We start from the raw sequence: 24,212 nt of genomic DNA on the forward strand, positions 1-24,212 counted from the left end.
ACATGAAGATTAGACTGATGACGACCCTCTCGAATAAATAAGGAAGAGAATATTGAGATGGTTTGAACACATGAAGATTAGACTGATGACGACCCTTTAAGGATAGTGGAAATCCTTCACAGAATTTAAATGAGAGGATTAGATATGATTTGTTAGGATTGACTTCTTTGAGGACATTATGAGCTTTTAGGGAGCATACATGTTTGGCTTAGATTTGTATTATGCATTTAGTTTTACTTATTTTTTACTTGTCTCATTCAGAGTCACGCATTAGCGTTGTATTGGCATGTATACATTCTTTTTAGAGGCGCTCATAGTTTCGTTTAAAGAGATTAGTGCAACTTTTTTCTTTTTATTTGTTGCTACTATTGTTACCCATCAGTTCAGTTCATCAGTTCACTTCCTGACAATGATAGCTTACTTCTATCAAATTTTTTTGTATGGCTGTTGCCTTGGTTTAAAAAAGCGCGCCTGAGGCGAGCCGAGGCGAGAGGCGACCTAAGGCGAGAGATTCATCGCTTTTGCCTATTCAAGGCGAGCAATGTTCAAAAGACGAGTGTGAGGCGCTATTTTTAGGCAAAAAGCGGCCTGAGGCGAAGCCGAGGGGAACCCGAAGCGAGCGCCTTTTGTACAGATGTCGTTCTTATGCATCAAAATGTTGTAAAACATGGTTTTTAGGTTGTACATGTAGATAATTTATATATTGAATCATATATAACATCTATTTATTGCTACATTTAGAGGTGGGATGCTAAAAATATAAGATATATATTTTAAAAAATTATATAAAAACCTTACGCCTCATATACGAAAAGCTTTCGCTTTTTGCGCTTCGCGCTTCAGTTTTAGACCTCATCGCTTTTGTTTGCCTCTCGCTTTTTAAAACCAAGGCTGTTGCTTTGCTTTAACTTTTTTAGTTGGATATACATTGTAAACGTCCTTTAGAATAAAAAAAATAATAATAATGGGAGACAAGATGGTTAGATATCGTTCACTTGTTTGATCCTTGAATTGAACATATTTTATCTCACTGCACTGTCATGTTTACTGGCGAGTGTTCACGGGCGTTGGCCTTAGGTGAGGGTTTTCCCCGGATCGAAAGATGAGTGTATCCCAATATAATGAATTCAGCTAGTAGTCCGTTTGGGAGATTTGTTGACCGTTAAAAAATAAATAAATAATAATGATGAAATATCCAGCCCTAGTACCGCCAATAATATTCATTTTTCCCTAATGGATTGCCCAATTTGAAAGTCACAAATTTGTTTTTGATTGCTCTAATGGATACACTCTTGGAGGCTACTCATCCTAATACTACTCCTTCTTAAGGATGCTTAAATATGAAGTGCTTATATACTTCACTATGAGCTAAGCTTAATACACATTGGTGATATTTGAGACGGGACAATCCTTGTGAACAGTGAAACGGTCGGAACCTAGCGTGACTCGTAAGTTGTGTATACGTTTGTAACTAGTTCTTAAACTCGAATTAAACATTAGCACAAAGGAAGTCTTACAAAACTTGACGCAATTAAAGCTTCTATGAAGTCATAACATACCGATTAATTGACTAGGGATGCCCTAGTTGCTTGGATAACTCTACATGCACAACAATACTTATTCCAATAAACTGTAACTTGCTAACCAAAAATGAATACAAAAGTCAGCAACACCGAGTGAGTTCTAGTTTAACTATCTGACAATTATCATAATAACATACAAAACTGATGTGCCGAAGCACGAACATCGACATAACTGAACAAGTATAAGGCATAACACTCTAATATGACTAATCTTACTATCGAAACATACGTAATTACAATTACTGACACACGCCACAGAGGCTCTTCCAATTCTTGTGCCCATACGTTTGTGGTTTTATAAACAACTAATTTGGGATTTGTGTTAAATCAGTTTAGTCTAGGGTGGGTCAATTAATTTCATGGCTTTTCTCTTTTAGTTTATGTTCATCGTCAATTTCTTTTTTATGGTAAGTGTGTAAAAGGTTAATTAAGGTTTAGATTAAGCAGTTTACTTTAGTCATCTTTCAATCTATATCTTGATTTTATGTTTTTATTCATAGAGTCAATATATATATATATATATATATATAAATATATATGGATCAGGATCGTCAGATAACTTTTTTGAAATTGAGAACCATGAGAACCATTTGGACAAAAAAAACCAAAAATAAAAAAAATCATAAAATAGAAAAAAACACAAAAATGAAAAAAGTAAAAAAACCAAAATTCTTATTTTAACATCCCGGTTTCATAAAAAAAACTCGGTTAGCTAAATTATATACACATATGTATAATATATACATATATGTACATTTACATGTTTTTTTATACACATATGTATAATTTAAGATAAATGATACTGTACATATGTGTATATTACGTAACTAAAGATTAAATAAAATTATACATATGTGTATAATACGATGTTTTTTTTATGAAACCGGAATGAAATATAAGAATTTTGGTTTTTTTACTTTTTAAAAATTTTTGTTATTTTTTGTTTTATGATTTTTTTAAATATTTTTTTAAAGGTGTTTTTAGTTGTTTTGGAAAAAAAATCAGCTAAGGATAATGTATCTAAATCTGTTATGTGAGGTTTAGTGCTAGATTGATAACAATGAATATATGAACGAAATTGAGATGAACACAGTGATTTGTTGTGAGGAAAAATCCATTAATCTTGATCAGATTAAAGGATAAAAACCCCGGGTGATAACAACTCGTCGATCACCACTTTATTAATATAAAAAAAGGTTACAATGGGTGGTGTTGTTGATCAACGATTACAATAAAGCAAAGTGTGTGTGATATTACAGAGAACTTGTGAGCTGAACTTTGCAGTTGTAAACTAATGAGTGCGTACGTGTGTCCGTCTAATGTTGATCACTACTCAATATATAAAGAAAAAGAAATTAACTAATTAACAACTAAGTCCTATTAATCCGCTAGTCTTCCACTCTTCTCCATCGTGCTCTTTGACCATGTGCTTATAGAAGTCCATTAACGAAATAAGTGGTAGAATAAGTCTAGGAGCCGTTGCAGTTATTAAACATCCGTCTTCATATGACAATCATTCATCAATAGCAATGTTGACTAAGGATCCTGAATCCAGACTCAGCTAGATAATTCTTCAGAAGGATAATTGATCCAACCACGTCTTCAAGAATAACACATCCTTAGTACTCAGTTATTGGTGACTCAACAAGAAGTCATATAAATTCGCCATTTCTCTCACTAGCTTAGTCTTCAGTCTTGACCACGTGCTGCAGGTGCCTTGTAGCGAAATATACGGTAAACCGAGTCATAAAGTTGTTATACCTGGATAACACATCACCAATCAAATGCAATAATTAGTAAATAAATAATACCGAGGATCCTAGGTCCTTCATAACTTGAAACATATCTTAAGGATAATCTATCCACAAGATAGTCAAGGATAATGGATCCTCAGCATAAAATTCATGCCCTAACAATTTCCCCCAAAATGGCAAGTGATTGTGTAACATAGCTGTCATTTTGAATTTCAAATCCCTGCAAAAAAGAATATGATTAGACGTGTGTCAGGGTGTTATTATCAATAAACCATAATTATACGCCGCCTATATATGCGATCACCATAACCCTCTTATAACCACACATCCAGCCGTCATTTAGGTATCCTCCTTTCTCTTCTTTAAATTTTCTTTCGATCATGTCATCTATTTCTGTATCCTCTTCCTCTTCTGAGCATACCGAACCCGATGAACTCTACTCACAAGGCATCCTCCAAGTCCCGTCTTCCGATATCTGTAAGTTTACGGATACGGAGATTCATAATATCCGTTCTCTTTTCCCAGCCAACATCGTTTTTCGACCCTTCGATTCCACAGCCCGCAGCGGTTGCGTATCAACGAACTGGGTCTGTTTTCCGGCCCAACCATTCCTTATAGGCTTCAAGTATCCCTTTCCTGATTTCACCCAAAGATTCTTCACCTTGACGGGAATCAGTTACGTCCAAACCATGCCGATGTTATGGAGAGTCTTTCACACCATAGAGAGGATAACCGAAGAGGAGTGTGTCGAGTTCGGCTTAGCGAAGTTAGCATACCTGTACAACCTAGTTACCCACGGTTCCAAATGTTTTGTTTTCAAATCGAAACATCGTCAAGTGATTCCCATCTCCAAGGTTACCCAGAATGACACACTCTGGAAGAATCAATTTTTCTTTGTAAAAATGGATTTCATTCCGGGTGGACCCGACCTTCCCAAAAAGTGGATCCGAAAGGGTAGGATCTAAGATCCTTAGGTAACCAAGGTAGGATATTCGATTCTTTTATTATTACTTTTCATTGCTTGTGTAGTTGAAAACTTTGGTTTGCTGTCTGATCTGCCTGGAGTCGAAGAGAGAATTAAGAAATTCTTGGCACTGGATCCTACAATCAGAACATTTCAAGCTAGGTTTATTGAAGCTTTTCAGGAGTCATATTCAGAATCAAACATGTCAAGTAAGTATCTTTACAACTAATTTCAATAATTATAAAAATATAATTGCAAACTTATCTGTGGATCCTTGTTTACAGGTGCTCAAAAGTCAGGGAAATCCGCATCCAAGTTCTCACTCGAAGATATCGACTGTATGTTTGCAAAGAAGGAAACATCCAAGTCCACTCCGATATCTGAACCTCGTCCGTCACAACCCGAGCCAAGTCAGGAGCTAAGAGGAAGAAGAGCTCTGATCCAGAGAACCCCTTTGACACCGAGAAACAGTTGCTCGAGATGCTGACCGCCGTAAGGATCCTTTATTCTTTTTACCTTCGTCGATAGATTAAGGATTCTTCTGATCTAGTCTTATTTTCTTATACAGGCCGTGAACTCTGCTCGAAGCCACCACGAGAGGATAATTGGAGAATATGAGGAGACCATTGCTGGGATGAGGTCTATAGCTGCTGCTAAAGATAAGGCTCTCTCCAAAACAACCAAGGAGAAGAAGCAGGCGGAGGATCATGCATCCACACTCGCGGTCCAAATGTAAGATGAGATCAACCAGGCTACTACCGAGGCAAAGATTTGGGCAGCTAAATCGGTTCTCCAAGCTAGGATCAAGCTGGTGACTGAGGCTAATGACCCATTCTTTGACAAATCTTCATGGGACATAAAGCAGTGAATTCAAGCCTTGTTTGACTTGGGTGGAGGTGAGGATGAAGAAGAAGGCGAAATGGGTGATGCGAGCGGAGAAGGTGTGAGTGGGATGAAGGATGCAGAGGAGGCTGAATAAGGAAAAGAAGCGACCGCGGACGGTGAAGCAGCAGCGTAAACGGGCAATGAAGGATACAGAAGACAAGGCCCGAGCCTGTTTTCTTTATTTTGTTTTATGATGTTTTTATGAACAATGACAATGGTTTGTAATAGACAGTAGTAACTAGGGTAAAGGATCCATGATCCTTAAGACAATTTGCAGGGGTAGCAAAGGTGGATGGATCCTCTGTTTGTGGGGATGAAACCTTTGTTGCCCCTGTTCTTTATTTTGCTGCACTTATGAACAATTAGTACTACTTACTTAACCCAGGTGGATGGTCCATCTTTTGAATGGTGAAATCCGGGTTAAGGATTTTGGATAAGTCCAAGTGGCTTATGTTTAATAATATAAAACCTTTTACTATTTTCTTGTTAATTATTATCCTGAAAGCATATTAGATATAATCTTAGCTTGATTGAGAATTTTAAGAAATAATTCTGAGTAAAAAATTTTAGGATAGAGTATCCTTAAGAAAAAGCGATTATAGAAATTTTTGGATATAATATAATAAAAATTTTAGGACAGAATATTCTAAAGAAAAATAATTCAAAGACGTTAGATCCTTAAATAAAAAGATTTGTAAGGATCCTAGCTAAACCAGTATAAAATTAAAAGTATTAATCATACCACAAGGTCTCAGTAGACTTAAGTTACCATAAATATAGAACCTTTGGTGATACTTGTAGAAATAAGCAAAGATTTTAAATCCATAGGTCTTGATTCTTGTTGTTGGACTTGGAGCATCTGTTGCAAACAACTTTTAATATTAATTGGGGTTTAACCCATCAGACTGGGGACAAGCCCAAATAAAATACTGGGGACAAGCACGTGCAACTGGGGACAAGCCCGTGAAACTGGTGTTAAACTGGGGACAAGCCCAAATACTAGGGACAAGCCCAAACTGGGGACTGGCCCAAGGATACGGATGTCAACTGGGGACTCGCCCAAACCGGGATTTAGCCTAAACACGAGTGACGTGAAAACGCCAAAACCTTAGCTAACATGAAAATGTTAGAAACCTTTATCTTGAGATAACGTGAAAACGTTATAAACCGGTGGTATGGTACGTCTACCATAAATCGTAGGATCCTCCATATAGCCGAAAGCAACGAAATTGTCAGCCACTAAACGTGTACTGGTCCCGCTGCCCCGGACTATACGTTGGATAGCGTGCGCTCCAGGCGAGAGTGTAGAAACTCTAATTTATAAGAAAGGTGAAAACCTTTAAACCTTAGGGGATATGACCATCGGGGGTTATATCCAATCGTGGGCTAGGTCAATGATAATAGTAAAGTACCTTAAATATAAAGGAGAGGTGGCAAACCTCTTGATCATTGAATATCTTACTAACATCCTGCATTGTTACTTAAAACTTGGAAAACACAAGTGTTAAGAATATGTTATCCTTAAATAAGCAGAAATAAAAATGAATAAATGATTAGATAGATATTACCGATTTTAGAATTCTTGATCCTTTAAGGATACTTGATCCTAAGAGGATACTTGATCCTGATCAGAAAAAAGTATTTCTTGAGGTGGATAGCATTCCAGGCTCTTGGTAACCTGTTTCCTTCCATAGTGAGCAAATGATATGCCCCATTCCCAGCTTCCGATTCAATAAAATAGGGACCTTCCCATTTAGGAGCTAACTATCCATCGACTGGGTTGGTTGTATTCTGGAAGGCTTTTCTCAAGACTAGATTTTCTTCTTGAAATCTTCTGATCCTTATATTTTTGTTGTATGCCCCAACTACCCTTTGTTGATATGTCGCCATTCTGATTTTGGCTAGGTCTCTGAGTTCTTCAACAGTGTCTAAGTCTTAAGAAGGATTTCTTCATTGGCCTCAGGATCACGGATGCTTGTTCTGGCTGTAGGCACCACCATTTCTGTAGGAATAACTACCTCTGATCCAAACACCAGTGAGAAAGGTGTTTGGCCTGTTGCATTCTTGGGCGTGGTCCTGTCAGCCCAAAGAACATAAGGTAGCTCTTTGGCTCACTTGCCTTTCTTGGTTCCTAACTTCTTCTTCAGATTGTTGATGATGATTTTATTACTTGACTCTGCCTGGCCATTAGCTTGAGGATGCACTGGAGTTGAAGTAATCATCTTTATGCCCCAGCTGTCACAAAAGTTAGTTGTTCTTTTTCCAATAAATTGGGAACCATTATCACAAATAATCTCAGAAGGGATACCAAACCTAGTTATAATATTTCTTTTTTATAAAGGATATAACTTCCCTTTCTCGTACTTGTACGAATGCTTCTGCTTCGATCCATTTAGAGAAGTAGTCCGTCATGGCAAGCATAAAGACCTTTCCACCTGGTGCCTTTGGTAACTTACCAACAATTTCCATTCCCCATTTCATGAAAGGCCATGAAGAGGATATATGATACATTGGTTCTGCTGGCTGGTGAAGGATATTTGCATGCCATTGACAAGCATCACACTTTTTCGAGTATTCCATTGCATCCTTCTTCGTGTCGGCCAAAAGTACCCAGTCCTAAGTATCCTGGAGAATAATGCTCTTCCCCCCTGTGTGGTTGCCGCAATCTCCTTCGTGAAAGTCTTTAAGCACCTCTTGGACTTCAGGATCCTCTATACACCTCAAGTATGGACATGCAAGAGATTTTCTGTACAGCATATCATCTGATAAAATATATTGTGATACCTTGAGTTTGAAGGATTTCGGATTCTACGTAGCTGGGATCTCTCCAGTTTGAATGTATTCCTTGATTGGGAGGATCCACGATCCTTGGCTAGCTGAGGATAATGGATCCCAAAGTACAATCTGCTGGTCACTTATTACCTCCCTAACTTCTTGCTCTCCTATTGCTGGCGAGAGTATATGGATGATTGAGATCTTTGTATCTTCTAGAATTTTCAAGGATGAGGATAAATTCGCTAAGGCATTTGCCCCTGCATTTTCCTTTCTTTATACCTGTATTATACTAAACAACTCGAAGGATTTTGCTAACTCCTTCACAACTTCCAAATATTTGATCATTTTTTCACCTTTCACGGTATAAGAACTGTTAAAGTGGTTAGTTATAAGCAAAGAATCCATATTAACTTGAAGATACCTGATCCTCATGCTTTTGGGTAAAAGTAAACCTGTTATGAGTGCTTCATACTCTGCCTCATTGTTAGTGGCTTTAAATGCACATGCAATGGACTGGGGTATTATGTCCCCCTATGGCGATTTCAGTAGTATGCCCAATCCTGTTCCTCTTACGTTGGATACTCCATCTGTGAAGAGGATCCAAGGATCCTTAGTTTCTTCTAGTTGCTGCACTTCTAAATCAGCTTCCTTTTGCATGTCACTGCTGAAATCAGCCACAAAGTCTGCAAGTGCCTGCGATTTGATAGCTGTTCTAGGCTCATACTGAATGTCATATGCACTCAGCTTCACTGCCCACTTGGCAATCCTTCATGACAATTCTGGTTTTCTAAGCACATTCTTAACAGGGTAATTAGTTCTCAAAATAATAGTATGCGTTTCAAAGTAATGTCTTAATATAGTTGAAGCCATAATCAAAGCAAGGATTAATTTTTCAAGCTGAGAATACCCGGCTTCTGCATCTATTAGACTTTTACTTACATAATATATCGGGTGCTGTTCACCTTCATGATCCTTGACGAGGACGACACTTAATGCATTGCCTGAAACTGCTAGATATAGATTTAAGGATTCTCCATTCACAGGTTTCATCAGAGCTGGAGCTGAGGATAAGTAATCCTTCAAGGCTTTGAGCGCAGCCTCATGCTTTTCCGTCCACTCAAACTTCTTATTATTTCTAAGAATGTCGTAGAAATCTTTTCACTTCTCGGAGGATCTTGAGATGAACCTGTTGTGAGCGGCTATTCTTTCTGTGAGCCTTTGTACATCCTTGGAATTTGCAGGCGACTTCAGGTTGATGATAGCTTCAATCTGCTCTGGGCTTGCTTCAATTCCTCTTTTAGTCACCATGTATCCTAGGAACTTCCCGGCCTTGACACCAAAGTGGCATTTTAAAGGATTCAGTTTCATATTGTACTGATCCAGGATGTTGAAAGCTTCTACAATATCTTTGAGGTGATCTTCAGCTCTCTTTGATTTCACCACCATATCATCTATGTAGACCTCCATGGTTTTTCCTAGCTGATCTTTGAACATCATGTTGACCAGTCTTTGGTACGTTGCCCCTACATTTCTTAGTCCAAAGGGTATAACAATATAACAGTATATGCCGGTAGAAGTCATGAATGCTGTATCCTCCTGATCAGATGGTTCCATCTGAATTTGTTGAAATCTAGAGGAAGCATCCATAAAGGTGAGCATCTCATGTCCTGCCGTTGCATCTACCATGGAATCTATATGTGGTAATTGGAAAGGATCCTTGGGGCATGCCTTGTTTAAATCAGTAAAATCGACACACACCCTCCACTTTCCATTCTTTTTAGAAACAACAACCACATTAGCAAACCATCGAGGATACTTAACCTTTCTTATCATACCGGCCTTAAAAAGTTTTTCAACTTCTTCTTGTAAGATCGTGTTCCTCTCAGGAGAGAATTTCCTTCGCTTCTGATAGAAGGGTTTAATAGATAAATCAAGGCCTAATTTGTGAGTAATTACCTCTTTAGAAATACCTGTCATGTCTGAATGTTTGAAGGCAAACGTGGATTTTCTTCGCTTTAGGAAGGATATCATATCCTCCTCAATTTCATTAGGGATACCGGATCCTAGGAACACATTCACATCTGGATCCTCGGGGTCCAAGGATACTTCCTTTAAATCCTTCTCGCGAGCTTCCAGCACGTCCCTAGGATGTTGCTGTGGTTGCTAGGCTATCGTCTGTTTAGCTGCTGGCTTCTTTGATAAGGAGTAGTAGTTCTTGGCTTCGACTTGGTCACCATCTATCCTTACCACTCCCCAAGTAGTTGGTAGTTTGATGCATTGATGGTAAGTAGAGGCCACTGCCTTCATCCCATGCAGCCAAGGCCTTCCGAAAATAACATTGCAACAAGAAAGGTTATCTATAACACAAAATTTTTGGTAAGAGTTTAACCCTTCCATGTATATTGGGAGTTTGATGCCCCCCAATGTCTTTTTGTTTTCTCCCCTGAAACCAACTAGCACCGATGTCCTTGGGATGATCTCAGAGGCTGGGATGTTCACCTTCTGAAGAACATCATGTTGGATGATATTGACTGAGCTCCCACCATCTACCAGTATCCTGCGTACATAATGGTTAGCAATAAATAAAGTGACAATCAAACCGTCGTGGTGAGGATCCTGGATGCTTGGTTTATCTTCTTCATCGAAGAAGATCCTTTTGTCAGTCGTCAAAATGGTGGATATGACTGGTCGTTCCCCATTATCTAACTTGGTTTCCTTGGCAAGTCTCTTAGCTACGGAGAAGGAAGTGCCGCATATGTCCGATCCTCCGGAGATGAAGTTGATCACTTGAGCATCTGGTGGGGGCGGAGTTGCTTTTTGAGGAACCTCTTCAGGATCCTGGATCCTAGACTTTTTTCTTCCCAAGAGCTCCTTAAAGTGGCCCTTGCTCAGGAGGTATCCAATTTCCCTCCTTAAACTAATGCAATCATCCGTCATGTGGCCAAAATCCTCATGGAAAGCGCACCATTTGGATTTGTCTCTGAAGGTAATTGAGTTTTCGTTCTTTTGGGGCCACCTTGCTTTCTCACCTAGATCTTTCATGGCACAAATTAAACCATGAGTATCTACTGAGAAGCAATATTCTGAGATGCTGGGGTAATCTTCATCATCATCTCCTTCTTCAACTACACGAACGTTTTGATTGTTGAATTTGGAGTAGGGTTTCGAGTTGTTGTTCTTGAACGAGAACCCCTGTTTCTTGTCTGAGGATTCTTGCTTTGTTTGATTCCCCAGATGATCCTGGATCCTCTTTTCATCTTCCAACCGTATGAATCTGAGTGCCCTGTTTCTGATTTCATCTAAGGACCTGCAAGAAGTCATCACAAGATCATCATAAAAGGGGGATCCCTTCTGAAGTCCCATCTTGAATGCTTCAACAGCAGTAGCCATGTTAAGATTAGAGATTTCCAGAGCTTCCATGCCAAACCTTGTAACAAAGTCCCTAAGGGATTCATCACTAGGTTGGATAACTCGGTATAGATCACTTGTTAACTTCTCAAATTTTCTCCTATAGGAAAATTGACTGTTGAACAAGTTAACTAAGTGTGAAAAAGAAGTAACTGAAAAGGGAGGAAGACTTAGCAGCCATTTTAACGCAGATCCTGTCAGTGTGGATCCGAAGCCCTTGCATAAACAAGCTTCCTTAAATCTTTTAGGAATAGGATTGATCTCCATCCTTTCTCTGTACTGAGCTACATGCTCCTTAGGATCAGTGGTCCCATCATAAGTCTTCATGTTGGGGGTCTGGAATCGCTTCGGGATTTCAGCATCACAGATAGGTGGAGCAAATCTGGATAACTTGTGGCTTCCTTCAGGTATCTCAGGGATTGGACGGAGCACCCCGGGTATGCTGGATATCATATCCTTAAGTTTTTATAGTTCATTAGCCATATCTTGGTTGATACCTGCATCCTGCATGGAACCACGGTTAAGATCTAAGGATATAGGATCATAAAAATTACCTCTTTGCTGGGTGAAGGTTGGCATTCCAAAGGAGTGGTTGAGGTAAGAAGCATCTGCTACTGGAGTTGGACCACCCGAAGCTACAGTCTGCATGGGGATTATATCTCCTTCATGGACCTCGGATGACCTTTGATGTTGAGCCCCTGAAGGGTCCTTGACCCTGGAAGAAGGATCTTTGACTGAGGTTGAAAGATCCTAATGGTTGAGAGTTGAAGGATCCTCAAAGATACAGTCCTGAGGATCCTGATTGAAGGATGTATGATCTTTGCTGGAAAGTTGAGGATCCTTGAGCTAGTTGAACCATGGAACCTGGTTGAAGGATAGATGGATTATAGCACCAATTGCCCCACGGTGGGCGCCAAATTGTTTTGGATAAAAATCAGCTAAGGATAATGTATCCAAATCTGTTATGTGAGGTTTAGTGCTAGATTGATATCAATGAATATATGAACGAAATTAAGATGAACACAGTGATTTGTTGCGAGGAAAAACCTTTAATCTTGATCAGATTAAAGGAAAAAACCCCGGGTGATGAAAACTCTTCGATCACCACTTTATTAATATCAAAAAAGGTTACAATGGGTGGTGCTGTTGATCAACGATTACAATAAAGCTAAGTGTGTGTGAGATTACAGAGAACTTGTGAGCTGAACTTTGCAGTTGTAAACTAATGAATGCGTACGTGTGTCCATCTAATGTTGATCAACTCAATATATAAAGAAAAAGAAATTAACTAGTTAACAACTAAGTCCTATTAATCCGCTAGTCTTCCATTCTTCTCCATCGTGCTCTTTGACCACGTGCTTATAGAATTTCAGTAACGAAATAAGTGGTAGGCTAAGTCTAGGAGCCGTTGCAGTTATTAAACATCAGTCTTCATATTACAATCATCCATCAATAGCAATGTTGACTAAGGATCCTGAATCCAGACTCAGCTAGATAATTCTTCAGAAGGATAATTGATCCAAGCACGTATTCAAGAATAACACATCCTTAGTACTCAGTTATTGGTGACTCAACAAGAAGTCCTATAAATTCGCCACTTCTCCCACTAGCTTAGTCTTCAGTGTTGACCACGTGCTGCAGGTGCCTTGTAGCGAAATATACGGTAAACCGAGTCATAAAGTTGTTATACCTAGCTAACACATCACCATTCAAATGCAATCATTAGTAAATAAATAATACCGAGGATCCTTGGTCCTTCATAACTTGAAACATATCTTAAGGATAATCTATCCACAAGAATGTCAAGGATAATGGATCCTCAGCATAAAATTCATGCCCTAACATTAGTGGTCCAAAATGGTTCTCAAAGTTCTCAATTTGCAAAGGGTACTCTTAGGATCCTTACCCACACACACACACATATATATATATATATGATTTTGTTTATGATTTTTTTATTCTAAAGGTATTTTTTGTGTTTTTTTATTTTATGATTTTTTTTTAATTTTTGCATTTTTGTGGTCCAAAATGGTTCGCATAGTTTTCAATTTCAAAAAAGTTTTCTCATGATCCTGATCCTAAATATATATATATATATATATATATATATATTTATATATATATATATATTTAGGGGATGGTTATCCTAAAAACAAGTAGTTTCCTAGAAAGACTAGGAATAAATCATAGCCATTAGATCAAATCAATCAATGGTTGAGATTTATAATTACAAAAACCGTCATAGTTTCCTACACTTACTCTTTCACCATTATAACCAACATAGTTTCCTATAATTGTTCTTTCACCATTGGTTTTAATGCCAAATGTCAAAATTCTATTGGTTTTTACCATTCTTATGAAACAACTTCTTTTTATTTGAACCATTTTCTAAATATATATATATATATATATTTAGAAAATGGTTCTATATATATATATATATATATATATAAGAGTTAATATAAAAAGACATAGTTTTGTAGGAAGAGTATAATGACATAAAATTTAGAGTTAGGAAACTATGTAGCCTAAATCCTAGATATTAGGAAACTATTTGGTAGTTTAAAAACTACCAATATCAACCACAAGATCATTGATCCAAAGCCTTAGATGTCACACCCCGACCAAAGGCGGCGGAACATGCCGAGGTGTAATGATTGCCCATAAGCACATGACACTAATTAAAGCTACAATATTTAACTAACTCATTTCATTTCACAACATCGAAAATGTCACATAACAAACTTGTTCATAAGATAACATAACAAAATATAGCAAATAAATATTGTTTAGTTTTGCTAATATCCTAAAGGTCTTGATGACATTTTCTCCAACTCCATAATCAACCTAAATGAAAACTGGTAACATTTCATAAAATAAAATTTATCAACACAAAGGTTGGTGAGCAATTCATAAGTTTGAGCATATAATATATTATAAGGAAAAGCCACAAAACTCGTATACGAAACAATAAATAAAAGAAATAATTTGGATAAAATCGCTAATAGAATTAAGTTAGCGACACCTAACTATAAGGGGATGTCAAATAGTCTAGGATTTTATAGTTATCGTTAATTGCATTACGTTAACGACACCTTGCTATAAGGAGATGCCAAATAGACTAAGATTTTATAGTTCCACCAACCAAAAGTGATAAACACATAGGCATATAATCATAGACCACCAAATCGAGCAATTATTAAAGTAAAGTATACAATAACGTTTGTGGTTTAAGATTCAAGTATAAAACATTTAGTTGAATACGTATGAAATGTCACCCCCCAAAATAAAAGATGGAAATCAGGGTATGAAAATACTCACGTTCAAGTAATAAACTTGAAAGATGATAATTTGAAGATTTGCCGGAACAACGGGTTTAACGAACAAAGCCTAAAAGGAAAGAAGTTTCGGATTTAGAAATGTTGTCTTGAAAGTCTTAAAATAAAATAAATGTTGAGAAATGTAAATCATTAAAGTTCAAAATTTAAAATATAACTATTTAAGAACTTATAGTAATAACCCTTTAAAAATGTAACTTTGCTCGAAACCGGGTTAAAGTATCTAACCTTAATATTTACTCAACCTATGTTAAGTAATAAGGTGAGTAAAATGAAAGAATGCAAGCCCATTTGGAATAAAGATACTAAAACGGGTTTTAACAAGTGTTCGGTTTGTTGTTTTGGGTCTTGACAATTGGTCAAACCCAAAGTCAACTTTCCAAAATATTAAATGTTATGAGATAACTCATAAAAATCTAATAATACTTAACCAAGTATGTAGATCTATTGTTTTAGAACTAACAACGTACGTTAAGCGAGTGTTCGGTTTAGTCGGTCCAAAATTTGTTATGAGATCAAGTTGGATCCAACATTTCCAAGTACTTAAACATGTTATAAACTGAGATCTAACATTAAACATGTTTAAACAAGTATTTAACAAAAACTAGTAAGCAAAGTTCGGTTTACGATTTAGAGCTATTTACGGTTAAACCGAAGCATAGACTCTCAAACCCATAACCATGGAACTTGTAAATAAACTGAAATGAGCAGAAATTAAGCATGGTTAGTATGTATAAACAAGTTATATATGTGTATATATATATGTATATATATATATATCAAGAACACGAAGTTCTCCATGAAGCCTTGCCTTACAAGGTCCGAAACCTTACCGACCGGAATCAGAGAAGCAACTACCAAAGGTAACAAGGGGTGTATATTATATATATGTTGTACCACCATATTCAAGTATTATTAAGACTATATAAGTTAATTAGAATGAAAGATTAAACTCAGTTTGACTTTTGGAAGTCAAACCTTCAAGAACACATAAACAAACAACCTTGAATCTATGGAGTTTGAGAGAGAATTTGGAGTTGTAGCAGGGGAAAATGAAGGGTAATGGTGGTGTATTGTAACGATTCCGGCAAATTCAGGTATACCCTAGCCGGAATATACTATTTACGTGTTATTTAATATTGATTATATGAGTTATAACACATTGATACGAATATATATGGTTCACAGTATGAATCATACTCAATTATATAGTGAATCGTATTGGGATTACAATTAATCATTGATCGGTTATTGAAACCCGAACGAATCGGGAATTACATTATAGACGATGTATATAATGTTTAGTGATATTTACGAAGTATTAATGCTTCGGGATAGGTGAATTATAGCACAGAAAAAGGATTTCGATTTAACGGTACGTCGGTACGCTAAACGAAACCTTTAACACCAAACCAAGCAAGAGACGATCAATCAAGTCGAAAAAGATGCGTAATTATTAATAATATGATGTTTTAATGTCATGGGTTAAGTTTTTAAAGTTTTAAATCAGTTGTATATAAATTTTATTTTAACCCGAAAAACAACCATTTTAGGCTCGTTTCAAGCCGAATTACGAGTTTAAACGAGAAACGAACTGAACCAGATTATCCACAACATTATCCGGATTGCGTAATCCGAATATGTGGCTTAGAATGGATTTGTGGGGGCCACCCCCATCCACCCTAATAGGACCGATCGGTCCATATTATTATTATTATCATTCCATTTTTTCTTTTTCTAACAACAAATTCTCTCAAACTCTCTCAAATCTTCCAACATCCATCCATCCCCTTGATCTTTAAACCAAGAATTGAAGGTATAAACATGGTTTTTTATGCTTAAATCTTGTTTCTAATTCTACAATATTGAGAAAAGGAGGTTTCCATGTGAAAGACGGGTGAAAACCCGAGATAAAACCGATTCTCGTATGATCAAGGGATGTATACAAGTTATACAAAGGATCTTGATCCAAGTAATGAGTTAAAAGTGTTTAGAATAAAATTTTACGGTTAAAATCTTGTTAAAATGAGTTTCCAAGTGAAAGATGGGTGAAAAACCGAGATGGAACCGACTCTTGCATGATCAAGAGATGTATACATGTTATACAAGGGATCTTGGTCCAAGAAATGAGTAAAAAGAGTCGGGAATGGATTTCTACGGTTAAAACCTTTGTTTTTACTTAAAAACCGACACTTTGAAAGAAATGGTTTGATTATTGGTGTAACTTGCTTGGTATAGTGATATTGTGCTTGTAAGTGTTGTATCTAGCGGCTAGCAAAGGCTAGAAACCGAGATCCTTGCGATCTAAAGCTAGAAAACACAAAATAGTTCGGTTTTTGTGTGTTATGAAAAAATGGACAGATTTACGTGTGCTTAGAGTCGGGTCACGAAATTTCACAGAGATGATCTACACATGAAAATATGAGATCTGTGAATTTTTGGTAATTTTTGGATAAAAGATGAATATTTGGTGAATTTAATGCTCGGTTTTGGCCAAAAATAGTGAAAAATAGCAAAACGTGATGAAAAATTCCGGAAAATTTAAGATAAGCTTTTTATAACATATAAAAGTCACCCACAAAATTTGAGCTCAGTTGGAAAAGTCTAAGTAGGCTTTTCGGTGAAACGAGTTCTAGGGCTTCCTAGCTCGGTTTTGGGTGAAAATGGCTTGAAAAATAAGTTTTAAATTCTGGAAAAATTCCAGGGAGTTATGAGGATGATAAAGATCATCCCAGAAAAATTTGGGATTTTTCTAAAGTGTTTTGGTATTTTTGATATATTTAGTGTTTTAACAAGATTTAAAAATAGATAAACAAATGTAAATTTAGGAAAATAAATCTGGGAAAATTCCAGAAAGTTATGAGGATGATAAAGATCATCCCAGAAAAATTTGGGAATTTTCTAAAGTGTTTTGGTATTTTTGATATATTTAGTATTTTAACAAGATTTAAAAATAGATAAATAAATGTAAATGTAGGAAAATAAATCTGGGAAAATTCCAGAAAGTTATGAGGATGATAAAGATCATCCCAGAAAAATTTGGGAATTTTCTAAAGTGTTTTGGTATTTTTGATATATTTAGTATTTTAATAAGATTTAAAAATAGATAAATAAATGTAAATATAAGAAAATAAATCTGGAAAATTTTTATAAAATTCCTTACTGTCAAATTAAGTTTTGTGCAAAATTTCAAGACCCGAGATTAATCGGGTAATTATTGGTGCTAAAAAGAACATAAAAACAAGTTTTTAAAGCTTAAAACGTGTAAACCGGCAAAGTTCGCATAAGCGAGCTGACTGGTACATGAAAACCCTAAAAATAGACTATTTCATAAATCTAAGTAAATTAAGTAAAAATAAATCATCCGAAAATAATTCGGATGATTTGGGTAATTTTACCCGATTTTACCGTTTCCGGCACCGAAATACCGGAAACGGGCCCCGCGGCCAAACGGGGTGTCAAACCGAGCTATAATTTCATCACCTTAACTAAATTGACTGTCAAACTCTAAGCAATGTCAATCTGAGTCCTTAGAAGTGTCACGGGGTTAACATTGTCCCCGAATCGAGTACAGTACTGGGTTAACAATGTTCCCAGATGTACCGATTGATATGTATTTAAGTTATGGGAATTATATAGTAACGACTAGATATTATATTACAGATCCAGGCACGTAGCTGTTCCTTATATTACTCACCAACTCACAACAAGGTGAGTTTTCACGAGCCCCTTTTAATGAATTGTTTTAATTATATTTTCCCGGGGCGGAAAACATGTCTTATTTAAAGTATTTAAGTACATACCGATCGTATGGAAATACTTGTACATTTATATATATATGGGCTGATGCATAGAATATATAAAATGTTTATAATGTGTTATTGTTCTGGGGTAACATAGTTCCCAGGGGTTATTATTGTTCTGGGGTAACATAGTTCCCAGGGGTTATTGTTGTTCTGGGGTAACATAGTTCCCAGGGGTTATTATTATTCTGGGGTAACATAGTTCCCAGGGGTTATTATTGTTCTGGGGTAACATAGTTCCCAGGGGTATTTATTGTTCTGGGGTAACATAGTTCCCAGGGGTTATTATTATTCTGGGGTAACATAGTTCCCAGGGGTTATTATTGTTCTGGGGTAACATAGTTCCCAGGGGTTATTGTTGTTCTAGGGTAACATAGTTCCCAGGGGTTATTATTATTCTGGGGTAACATAGTTCCCAGGGGTTATTATTGTTCTGGGGTAACATAGTTCCCAGGGGTTATTGTTGTTCTGGGGTAACATAGTTCCCAGGGGTTATTATTATTCTGGGGTAACATAGTTCCCAGGGGTTATTATTGTTCTGGGGTAACATAGTTCCCAGGGGTATTTATTGTTCTGGGGTAACATAGTTCCCAGGGGTTATTATTATTCTGGGGTAACATAGTTCCCAGGGGTTATTATTGTTCTGGGGTAACATAGTTCCCAGGGGTTATTGTTGTTCTAGGGTAACATAGTTCCCAGGGGTTATTATTATTCTGGGGTAACATAGTTCCCAGGGGTTATTATTGTTCTGGGGTAACATAGTTCCCAGGGGTTATTGTTGTTCTGGGGTAACATAGTTCCCAGGGGTTATTATTATTCTGGGGTAACATAGTTCCCAGGGGTTATTGTTGTTCTGGGGTAACATAGTTCCCAGGGGTTGTTATTGTTCTGGGGTAACATAGTTCCCAGGGGTATTTATTGTTCTGGGGTAACATAGTTCCCAGAAAGTTATTGGAAATGTTCTGGGGTAACAAAGTTCCCAGCATGATTATATTGTTAATAAATGATTATTAAAATGATTTGTCAGTGTTTATTTAAATTAGTGAAACTCACCAACTATTCGTAGTTGACCCGTTTTCTTTACATGTTTTCTAGGTATGCCCAAGTTGGATTGATTGATGTTAGCTTAACTATCTGTGCTACCTGTTGGAAGCTTGCTGCTCTTTGTTTTGTAATGAATTTATTAATGTCTTATCGGTAAAATATGTGTGTAACACCTAGACAGTAATGAAACTCGCAACAATGTAATATGTTATAAATTAATGTAGTGATATTTTCTTTATAAGCAATGCTGTTGATATCAGATGTGTCTGTTGCATCCCGTGTACGTTTCCGCTGCGGTTACGGGGTGTTACAGAACTTGGTATCAGAGCCATTGGTTATAAAGAATTAGGATGTCTGAAAAAGATACCTAAAATATAACCAGTAGCTCAAGTATTATAGGATCTGAATATCAACTAATAATATATAGTGACGAGATCGGGATGAACTTGGATGGACAAGTGGGTTATTATGGTCCGGAACATAATAACAGACTTGTCTGCACGAGGGAATTCAGGGGAAGTCACGGGGGACTTAAATAGGTAAAATTGGCAACATATGTGTAAATATATGATAATATTATTATGTGGTAAAATTGTATAAATAAGTATGTGTTAATTTAATTATGAATTACACTACGAAAAGGACTATATGTTTGTTAACTTGTGTGCAGGTATAATGGCAAGAACACCTAGTGTGTCGACGGAAGAGGACCCGGAAGAGGCTAGTTCCGGGGCCTCTGGAAGCCCAAGTGTAGCACCCAGCTCCGAGCCTTCGGAGGCTAGTCATAGTACTTCTAGACAGACCACCCCAGCTAGGAGTGCTAGTGTACCCTCCCCTGCTAGGGTTACCAGGTCTCCTACCCCGCCCGCACCACAGACCACCCCGATTCCCCCCAGGCACGGTCCCCGCCTCACGGCGCGGATCAGTGCCCCATATGTCCCGCCCACTGTTACCCCACCCAGATCCACATACCACCGGGGCGAGTCTTCCCGCCCCCAACCCGAGCCTGCAACCCTACCTGTGTGGGGTCTGCCAAGGCAGGAGCGGGACTTGGCGGCTTGGCTACGTGTTCTCACCGAGCAGGTGAACGAGCACTCTGCCGCCCTGGTCGTGGGGGTACAGAGGCGGGCGTACCTCGGGGACAGCATACTGGACCACCAGTATGCTATTAACCAGTTAAAAAGGGAGTGCTCATACTCCCACTGGTTGATCGATCAGATGGAAACCCGAATGCGGGTTATGATGGCGGTATTGGTGGTGCTGGTGGCGGTATTGGTGGGGTTGGTTTTCCACCATGTGTAGATGTGTTGGATGGTAGAATCTTGAACCGCTTTTTGATACTCCGTGTAAGTAGTTAGTGGTGATACTAACACGGAGTGAATCTTGTTTAGTTATAGTACAACCACTGGCCCATAGGGGGTCTCTTGTAGGGCATATCACTATAGATACTTTTGGGTATCATTCAAGCACTGACCCCTTTACGGGTTATGTCGAGATGATACCGACATAGGGCCCTTGTAATAAAACTAGTTATGTAATGTTGACTGAAAGTATGTAAACTGATGTTTGTGTAATATGAATCAATGTTTACTAATGAATGGAATATGTATTGTGTTTTATGTTTTGAGATGGTATTGATTATATGTATTTCTTTGATGATTGTGTAGAATGGCACCGAAACGATCAACGAAAATATCGGAAGTAGATGTGAGCCGTTTGATTGCTCAACAGTTGGAGGCGGCGATACCGGATATAGTATCGCGCATCGCCGCCAGTATTAATAACTCGACCAATCCAACCCCTCCGAGCAATCAAACGCCCATAAATAATGATGGGGAACAAAACGCTAATCCTCCAAGGAATGACAACACTATGCCGAGTACTGACGCACCGCCTACGGTGGTCGCTACCGACAGTAATGGCCCTATCCTTACTGTAGAGACCAACCGCACTGGACCATCCAGGGGTTGTTCAATCAAGGATTTCATGTTATGCAAGCCTTTAGAATTTAACGGGTCGGAAGGACCGAATGGGTTAGTGAAATGGTTAGAGAAAATAGAATCAGTGGTAAATATCAGTAACTGTCCCGAGGATTGTGTCGTTAAGTACGCCACCTGTACGTTCACAGACCATGCCTTGACATGGTGGAACACCATAGTACAGACTCGAGGTCAGGCGGCGACAAACCGCATGACCTGGGCAGAGCTTAAGGATCTTGTTTTGAAACATTTCTGCCCAAAGAATGAATTGCAGAAACTGGAACATGAGTTGTGGAACCTAGAGATGCATGGGGCGGACCACTTGGGATATACCAACCGGTTTAATGAACTGTCACGATTAGTGCCGTGGTTGGTCACCCCAGAGTCAAAAAGGGTGGAACGTTATATTTGGGGACTTACTCCAGTAGTGAGGAGCATAGTTAACGCGGGAGGGCACCAGACGTATGAGGGTGCAGTGACACAGGCTGGTATTGTCACGTATGATTTCTTGAGGAGCGGATCGATAAAGGCGACGGGAGAGTCGGCTGGGGGAAAGCGAGGTACGTATGACAATAGGATCCGAGAGAAGCAGCAAAACAAACGAGCTAGGCCCGCTGCCCAGAGCTATGCCATGACTAGTTCGGGCAGAAGGCAAGAACCGCAGAGGGGAACGTTTCCTAAATGCGGGAAATGTGGTTACCACCATAGTGGTGTGTGCAAGGAGGTGGTGTGCCACCGGTGTGGCAGGGTTGGACACTACGCACCAAATTGTAAGACAAATCTGAACAACCTGAACCGTCAACCACAACCTATTCGGGCGCAACCATTTAGAACTCAACCAGCCCGACAGCAGAACCCACAAGGAAACCAGATGGTGACCACTAGCCGTGCTTGCTACGAATGCGGCAGCACGGATCACTTCAAAAGGAACTGCCCGAAACTGAATCAGGGAGGAAACGGGAGACAACTCGCGGGTCAGCCATCGTCGTCCAATCCGGCGCGAGGCCGGGCATTTGTGATGGGAGCGAACGAGGCGCGCCAGGACCCTAGCGTAGTGACAGGTACCTTCCTCGTCTCTGATCATTACGCTTCTGTATTATTTGATACAGGCGCCGATAGAAGTTTTGTCTCCGTTAGATTCCTTTCGATAGCAAACCTTCCTATTGGTGAAACCATAGAACCCTACACCGTAGAGGTCGCTAACGGTAAAACCATGATAGTTAATCGGATTGTTCGGAATTGCCCTTTTATTCTAAGCGAACAATCCTTCCTGATTGACTTATTACCGGTAGAATTGGGTAGTTTTGACGTGATAGTGGGAATGGATTGGTTGGCACGTAATAGGGTAGAAATAAACTGTGAAAAGAAAACCGTCAAGATCCGGGTGTCGGATGACGAGGAGGTATTAGTGCAGGGAGAAAAATCCGGCACCATGATACCATTTATATCCCACCTCAAGGTGTTGAAATATATACGTCAGGGATGTGTGGCGTATCTAGCGAGCCTGACGGCCGCTGATTCTGAGGAAAAACGGGTGGACGATATTCCCGTGGTACGCGAATTTCCACAAGTTTTTCCAGAGGAACTTCCTGGATTACCGCCAACCCGACAAGTCGAATTCAGAATCGACTTATTACCTCAAGCCGGCCCTGTTGCTAAGGCCCCTTACAGACTTGCACCGTCCGAGATGCAAGAACTATCCAACCAGTTGCAGGAATTGTTGGATAAGGGATTTATACGTCCCAGTTATTCCCCGTGGGGTGCACCTGTACTATTTGTGAAAAAGAAGGACGGAAGCCTTCGAATGTGCATTGACTACAGGGAATTGAACAAATTAACCATCAAAAATAGATATCCTCTTCCCCGAATCGATGATTTGTTCAACCAACTACAAGGTGCGAGCTATTTCTCAAAAATTGATCTTAGATCGGGATACCACCAAGTTAGAATTCAAGAGGAGGATATCCCAAAAACCGCGTTTCGGACTCGCTACGGCCACTACGAATTTTTAGTTATGCCTTTTGGGCTAACAAATGCGCCAGCAGTGTTCATGGATCTCATGAACCGAGTCTGTAAACCCTATCTCGACAAGTTCGTCATTGTATTTATTGACGATATTTTGATATACTCGAAGAGTAAAGAGGAGCACGAGCAACACTTAAAGTTAGTTTTAGAGCTCCTGGATCAGGAGAAGTTATATGCAAAATTCTCCAAGTGTAACTTCTGGTTGCAAGAGGTGCAATTCCTCGGTCATGTTATAAACCACCAAGGAATACACGTTGATCCGAGTAAGGTTGAAGCTATTAAGAATTGGCAAGCGCCTAAATCTCCGAAAGAAATCCGCCAATTCTTAGGCTTAGCTGGATACTATCGTCGATTTATAGAGAACTTTTCCAGCATCGCCCAACCTTTAACCCTCCTGACTCAAAAGGATCGGAAATATGAATGGGGTGAAGAGCAGGAAACGGCGTTTCAAACGCTAAAGCAAAGATTGTGCCAAGCGCCAATCTTAAGTCTCCCCGACGGAGACGATGGATTTGTTGTATATTGTGACGCATCCCGTAAAGGGTTAGGATGCGTGTTAATGCAAAATAAAAAGGTCATAGCCTATGCGTCTCGACAGTTAAAAGTTCATGAGAAAAACTACACTACCCATGACTTGGAACTGGGAGCAGTCAT

This window comes from Bidens hawaiensis, unplaced genomic scaffold (assembly GCF_021521415.1).
Source record: "Bidens hawaiensis isolate Kalapana, Puna unplaced genomic scaffold, B.hawaiensis_p1.1 tig00002273_1, whole genome shotgun sequence".
In the NCBI taxonomy this organism is placed as follows: domain Eukaryota; kingdom Viridiplantae; phylum Streptophyta; class Magnoliopsida; order Asterales; family Asteraceae; genus Bidens; species Bidens hawaiensis.